This window comes from Canis lupus, chromosome 12, assembly GCF_011100685.1.
Source record: "Canis lupus familiaris isolate Mischka breed German Shepherd chromosome 12, alternate assembly UU_Cfam_GSD_1.0, whole genome shotgun sequence".
Classification (NCBI taxonomy): domain Eukaryota; kingdom Metazoa; phylum Chordata; class Mammalia; order Carnivora; family Canidae; genus Canis; species Canis lupus.
The window spans coordinates 18,602,473-18,610,502 of NC_049233.1; the positions used below are offsets into that span (position 1 = coordinate 18,602,473).

General features: G+C 40.4%; 1 pseudogene; it reads left to right on the plus strand.

Annotated features, from left to right (window-relative positions):
- Window positions 1-3,202: 3,202 nt before the first annotated feature.
- On the plus strand, window positions 3,203-6,608 carry LOC100687202 (annotated as a pseudogene).
- Window positions 6,609-8,030: the final 1,422 nt, after the last annotated feature.

Below are 8,030 nucleotides of genomic sequence, written 5' to 3' on the forward strand. Positions count from 1 at the left end.
TTCCTTCTCCTATTGAGTTTTCTAAATTATGCTCAAGGGTTGCATATCAATTATAATACCAATGTGATTTTAAATGTGTGATGGGAAAATACCTAAGATAATTATGAATGAAAGAGGAGAAAAGTATATAAAGAGACGTAGAGTTTCTACACTCCATGCAAACTCACAAAATTATGAAACCAGTAGTTTATGATAAGTTATATCCATTTAATTTAATGCCTACCACAATCACTAATAAAGTTATACAAAGAGATACTCAAAAACATAATAGATACATCAAAATGGAATTCTTAAGACTGTCCATGTTACCTACAGGATTAGCAAGGAAGAGAGAGAAAAAAAAAAACAGGAAAAAAGAAAAAAACAAACAGAAAACAAAAAAATAACATGGCTCAGACATAAGCCTTAATATATTAATAGCTTCATCAATTATGAATATTCTACATATTCCAATTCAAAGACAGGGTGTAGCAAAGTGGATTAAAAAAACAAATACCAAACGTATGCTGACTACAAGAAACTCATTCAAATTACAATGATAAAGGTAAGTTGAAAGAAAAGAGATGGAAAACAGTATTTCATGGAAACACTAAAGAAAGCAGAAGTGGCTATATTAACATCAGATTTTTTTTAAAAAAGACTTTAATGCAAAAGAAATTACCGGAGACTGGACACCTGGGTGGCTCAGCGGTTGTACGTCTGCCTTCAGCTCAGGACGTAATTCTGGGGTCAGGGATTGAGTCCTGCATCTGGCTCCTTCTTCAACCTCTGCCTCTCTGTGTCTCTCGTGAATAAATAAATAACAACCTTAAAAAAAAAATTATTGGAGACTGAAGGTCATTACAAAATGATAATGCAGTCAATCTACTAAGAAGACATAGTAATCCTAAATATGTACACACCAAACAAAAAAGCAGAAAAATGTGTGAGGCAAAAACTAATAGACCTACCAGAGAGAGAGAAATAGGAAAATCCAAAATTACACTTGGATATTTCAATACCTCTCTCTCAACAATTAATAGAAAATTAGACCCAAAAAAACCCAGAAAAGATATAAAAGAAAATAACATGATATGTCAACAGAATCTAATCCACATTTATTAACTATTTCCACAAACGGTAGAATACATATTCTTTTCCAGTGTCCATGGAATATATAACAAGAAAGACTATATTCTGAGCTATCAAATAAAATTCATCAAATTAAAAAAAAAATTGAAATCACTCAGACACTCTTCTCTGACCACATGGATCACACTAGAAATCAATAACAGAAAGATAACAGGAAGTCTCCAAACATATGAAAACTTAAAAACATACTCCTAAGATCAAATAAATAATCAAAAATCTCCCAAAAGAGAAAAACCCAGGACCAGAGCAGCATGGGTGAATTATACAAAACACTTAAAAAATTGATGCACTCCTTCTCTAATTTTTGCAAAAATTGAGGAGGCGGAAACTCTTCCAAACACATTTTATGAGGCCAGCATCATTCATATATAAAAGCCAAATAAAACAGGCACTACAAGAAAAACATATTACAAGGCAATAACACTAATAAACACGATACAAAAACCTCAATAAAATACTAGAAAATGGAATTCAACATCACATTAAGAGGATTATACACAATGATCAAGTGGGATTTATCCCTGGGATGCAAAGATGTTTCAACATATATAAGTCAATAAACATGAAACAACCATATGAATAGAATAAAGAATTAAAAACATGATCATCTCAATAGATACAGAAAAAGGATGTGACAATATTCAACATCCTTTCATGATAAAAACTCTCAACCAATTGGGAATATAAGAAATTTACTAAAACATAATAAAGACCACATATGACAAACCAATAAGTAACATTTTGCTCAATGATGAAAAACTGAAATCATTTTCTCTAAGATCAGGAACAAGACAAGGATGCCCATTCTTACCACTTCCATTCAACATATTACTAGAAGTCCTAGCCAGATCAATTAGACAAGCATTCAAATTGGAAAAGAAGGAATTAAACTGTCTCTGTTTATAGATGACATGATCTTACATATAAAAACCCCTAAGGAGTCCACCTAAAAAATGTTAGACCTAATAAATGAATTTAGTAAAGTAGGAGGCTACAAAATCAACATATGAAAATCAGTTGTATTTCTATAAACTAACAAAAAACTATCTGTAAAAGAAATTAAGAAAATAGTCTCATTTACAGTAGTATCAAAACCAATAAAATATTTAGGAATAATTTTAACTGAAAACTGTAAGGCATTGATGAAAGAAACTGAAGACAACACAAGTAAATGGAAAAACATCTTGTGTTTATAAATTGGAAAATTAATAGTGTGATAGTATCTATACCAAAATGTTCTACTGATTCAGTGCAACCTCTATCAGAACCCAGGAATGGGTCCACAACTCTATGGTCAACTAATATTTGACAAAGAAGAGAAGACTATCCAGTGGTAAAAGGACAGTCTCTTCAACAAATGGTGCTGGGAAAATTGGACATCCACATGCAGAAGAATGAAACGAGACCATTCTGTTACACCATATACAAAGATAAACTCAAAATGGATGAAAGATCTAAATGTAAGACAAGAATCCATCAAAATCCTAGAAAGAACACAGGCAACACCCTTTTTGAATTTGGCCACAGTAACTTCTTGCAAGATACACCTATGAAGGCAAGGGAAACAAAAGCAAAAATGAACTATTGGGACTTAAGATAAAAAGTTTCTGCACAGCAAAAGAAACAATCAACAAAACTAAAAGACAACCTACAGAATTGGAGAAGATATCTGCAAATGACACATCAAATAAAAGGCTAGTATCCAAGATCTATAAAGAACTTATTAAACTCAACAGCAAAGAAACAAACAATCCAATCATGAAATGGGCAAAAGACATGAACAGAAATTTCACCGAACAAGTCATGCACATGGCCAACAAGCACATGATAAAATGCTCCGCATCACTTGCCATCAAGGAAATACAAATCAAAACCACTATAAGAGGGGCAGCCTGGGTGGCTCAGAGGTTTAGCCCCGCCTTCAGCCCAGGGCTGGATCCTGGAGACCTGGGATTGAATCCCACATTGGGCTTCCTGCATGGAGCCTGCTTCTCCTCTGCCTGTGTCTCTGCCTCTCTCCCCCCTCTCTCTCAATCTCATGAATAAATAAATATTTTTTTAAAAAACCGCTATGAGAAACCACTTCACACCGGTGAGAATGGCAAATGTTGGAGAGGATGTGGAGAAAGGGGAACCCTGTTGCACTGTTGGTGGGAATGTGAACTGGTACAGCCACTCTGGAAAACTGTGTGGAGGTTCCTCCAAGAGTTAAAAATAGATCTGCCCTATGATCCAGCAATTGCACTGCTGGGGATTTACCCCAAAGATACAGATGCAGTGAAACACCAGGACACCTGCACCCCCATGTTTATAGCACCAAAGTCCACAATAACCAAACTGTGGAAGAAGCTTCGGTGTCCATCGAAAGATGAATGGATAAAGAAGATGTGGTCTATGTATACAATGGAATATTACTCAGCCATTAGAAATGACAAATACCCACCATTTGCTTCAATATGGATGGAACTGGAGGGTATTATGCTGAGTGAAGTAAGTCAATCGGAGAAGGACGACCATCATATGGTCTCATTCATATGGGAAATATAAAACATAGTGAAAGGGAATAAAGGGGAAAGGAGAGAAAATGAGTGGGAAATATCAGTGGGGTGAGAGAACATGAGAGACTCCTAACTCTAGGAAACAAACAAGAGGTAGTGGAAGAGGAGGTGGGCGGGGGGATGGGGTAACTGGGTGACGGGCACTGAGGGGGGCACTTGACGGGATGAGCACTGGGTGTTATACTATATGTTGGCAAATCGAACTCTAATAATAAAAATTAAAATAAAACAATACAACTGTATCAAAAGTCCAATGACATTATTCACAGAAATAGAAAAATTCTAAAATTCATATGGAAGCACAAAAGACTCCAAATAGTCAAAGCAAACTTGAGAAGAACAAAGTTGGAGGCATTTAAATCACTTCCCAATTTCAAACTTTATTAAAGAACTATAGTAATCAAGTCAGTTTAGTACTGGCATAAAAACAGATATATAGACCAAGGGAACAGAGTAGAGAGGCCAGAAATAAACCCACACATATAGGGTTAACTAGTCTTTGACAAGGGAGCCGAGAATACCCAATAGGAAGAAGATAGTCTTTTCATTAAATGGTGTTGGGAAAACCAGATATCCACATGCAAAAGAATAAAAATTGGACTCATCTCATAAATAAAAATTAACTCAAAATGGATTGAAGACTTAAACATAAGACCTGAAACTGTAAAAATTCTAGAAGAAAACAGAGGGGAAATCTCCTTAACATTATTCTTGGTAATAATTTTTGGGATATGACACCAAAAGCACAGGCAGAAAAGGCAAAAATAAATAAATAGGACTATGACAAACTGAAAAGCTTCCATACAGCAAAAGAAGTGATCAGCAAATAAAAAGACAACCTATGGGACGGGAAAAAAATATTTGCAATCATCTATCTGATAAGGGGTGAATATTGAAAAATATATAATAAATTCTTACAACTCAATGGCAAAAAAGCAAATAACCTGGTTTTAAAGTGAGCAAAGGACTTGAATATATATTTTTCCAAAGAAGACATACAAATGGCCAAGAGGTACATGGAAAGGTGCTCAATATCACTAATCATCTGGGAAATGCAAATCAAAACCACAATGAGATATCACCTCACATTTGTTAAGATGGCTATCATTAAAAAAAAAAAAAAAAAAAAAAAAAACAGAAAACCAAGAGATCACGATTATTGGAAAGGATGTAGAGAAAGAGAATCTTTGGACATTGTTGTTGGTGTATATGTAAACCATTATGGAAAACAATATGAACTTTCCTTAAAAAATTAAAAATAGAACTACCATATGATCGAAGTCCCACTTCTGGGTATATATCTAAAGGAAACAAAGTTGGTATTTTGAAAAGATGTCTGTACTCCCACATCCATTGCAGCATTATTCACAATAGCCAAGATATAGAAACAACCTAATTTATTTGTCTAAGTGTCTATAGACAAATAGATTAAAAATGTGATTAGATAGACAGATATGGATATATACAATGGATTATTATTCAGCCACACACACACACACAAGGGAAATCCTGCCATTTGCAACAAATTGGATGAACCTGGAGGACATCACGCTAAGTCAAATAAGCCATCACAGAATGACAAATATGGTATGATCTCACTTATATGTGGGATCTAAACAAGTCAAACTTGTAAAACCAGAGAGTAGAACAATGGCTGCCAGGGCTTTTCTGGGTAGTGGAAATGAGGAGATGTTAGTCAAACTTCCAATTATAAAATGAGTTAAGTTCTGACATCTCAATGTATAGCTTGGTGATTGTAGTTAATAATACTGTATTGTGTACTTGATGCTAACAGTGTTCTCACCACACACACACACACACACGATATGTGAGTTGACAAATGTATTGATCAAACTGGCTGCACTAATCATTTCATAATGTATAAATACATTAAGTCATCAAATTGTATACCTTTAAAAAAATCACATTGTAAAACCCAGACATATACGAATGCTGTCAATTCCACCTCAATAAAGCTAGGGGGAAAACACACACTCTCTTAAATAATTTATGGGTCAAAGAAGATGACTCAAGGAAAATTTCAGAAGACACTGAACTGAATGAAAATATAATAAATATTAGGTGGGAGCATTAGCCTCGCCGTGGCCGCCGAGGGTTTCTCTGGCCCGTGTTGCTCCCACCCGTCTACACCTTGGGAAATATCTTCGCAAACCTCTTCAAGGGCCTTTCTGGCAAAAAAGAAATGCGCATTGTCACGGGGCCCGGATGCTGCGGGGAAGACGCCATCGGGTACCACCTAAAGCGGGGGAGATGGCGACCACCTGTCCCACCGGAGGCGGCAAGGTGGAGAGCGTGGGGCGCAGGAACATCAGCTTCCCCGTGGGGACCCTGGGCGGCCAGGCCGGGATCCGGCCTCTGCGGTGCCACTGCTTCCGGAATGCGCCCAGCTTCATCTTTGTGGGTGACAGCAGCGACCCAGAGCGTGTGAACGAGGCCGTGGGCAGCTCAGGGGGATGCTGGCGGAGGAGGAGCTCAGGGATGCCGTCCTGCGGGTGCGGGCGCGGGCGCGGGCGCAGGTGTGGATGCGGTGCAGGCGCGGGCGCAGGTGCAGGTGCGGGTGCGGGCGCGGGTGCAGGCGCAGGTGTGGGTGCGGGCACGGGGGCGGGCCCACAAGCAGGGCCTCCCAGCGCCACCGACGCGGCTGAGATCACGGACCAGCTGGGGCCGTACTGCCTGCGCCACAGGAACTGGTACACTCAGGCCACCTGTGCGCCCCTCACGCCCTCCTTGCACCCTGCTTACCCTCCTGTGGGGTCAGTGCCAGAAGCGGTCCCCGTGGTCCGGCACAGTACACTTCACCACGCTGTAAATGTGCAGCCGCAGCTTCAGCCGGGTTTTTACTTGATGCAAATAGTTTGTGTTCCCAACGAGGCAGTTTCTGGTACTCCCATGCAATAGGACTCAGCTTGTTTGTTTGTTTGTTTGTTTGTTTGTTTGTTTGTTTTTTGTGCAAAGAGAATCGACCCACCGTGCAATGCTGAGGAGGGATTTAGGCACACGGGGCCTCCGGGAGCCGCCTGGCACGCCTCCCCTGGGCGCTCCGTCTACGTTGAGACCCATTTGGGTGGTTGGTGTTTAACCCAAAACTCAATGCATTTTTAAAATCATTGCAAATACGAGCAAAGGAGAACACTTGAACGCACAGAAGGGAGAAACGTGCCTAGTGTAGGCTCCGCAGCGGCGGCCAGAGTCCCGTCCACCAGTGGGCCCTGCCCCGTCGGAAAGGGGAGATCGGCCAGAACCAGCCACGGTCCATTCTGCGTGGTCACTATAGGGTCCCTGTGATCGCTCTGTCTCCGGGCATCCTGCGTCCCTAGCGTTTGTGCTTGTGTTTGTGCCTACACGGCCGCCCAGGAGATTGGCTGGGGGCTGCGCCGCCGCCCACGGACCCCGCGGAGGGACCCCGGCCTCCCCGGGGGCCGCCTGGGGTCTCACCCGCGAGAGCGCGGGCGGCCAGGCCAGTGGTCCCCGGGCTTCCGCCCGCGGAGCCCAGGGAGCCCAGGGGACCCCTGCCTACATGTGCTTTCACTCCCTTGGCCTGCAAGGGTCAGATTTGCCATCAAAACAACGACCTCGGGATCCCTGGGTGGCGCAGCGGTTTGGCGCCTGCCTTTGGCCCAGGGCGCGATCCTGGAGACCCGGGATCGAATCCCACATCAGGCTCCTGGTACGTGGAGCCTGCTTCTCCCTCTCTCTCTCTCTCTCTCTGTGACTATCATAAATAAATAAAAATGTAAAAAAAAAAAAAAAAAAAAAAAAAAAAAAAAAAAAAAAAAACAACGACCTCTACTGCTTTCCTTTGTATTTTGATAAACACTGAAGAAGCTGGAGGTGTTCAACTTTATCTCAGGGAAGTCCTCAGGACTGGTTTATTTGGTGTCGTGAACCTCTTACTGCTTTCAGTACCCGATTAGTAATCAACTGTTTTGTATACTTGTTTTCGATTTTCATTTCGACCAACAAGCACTGTAGTTATGGCTACTAGAATAAAATCTCTTAACTATTAAAAAAAAGAAAGAAAATATAATAAATATTAATACACTATATCAATATTTCTGAGATGTAGCTAAAGCAGTACTGAGAGGGAATTTTGTAGCACTAAATGTATGTATTAGAAAAGAAGAAAAGTCTCAAGTCAGTAGGATAGTAAGGCCCTATCTCAAGAACTTAGAAAAAGAACAAAATAAACCAAAAACAAGTTAAAAAGAAGGAAATGATAAAAAGCAGAAATAAAAGAACTTAGGGTAGCCCTGGTGGCGCAGCGGTTTAGCGCCACCTGCAGCCTGGGGTGTGATCCTGGAGACCCGGGATGGAGTCCCA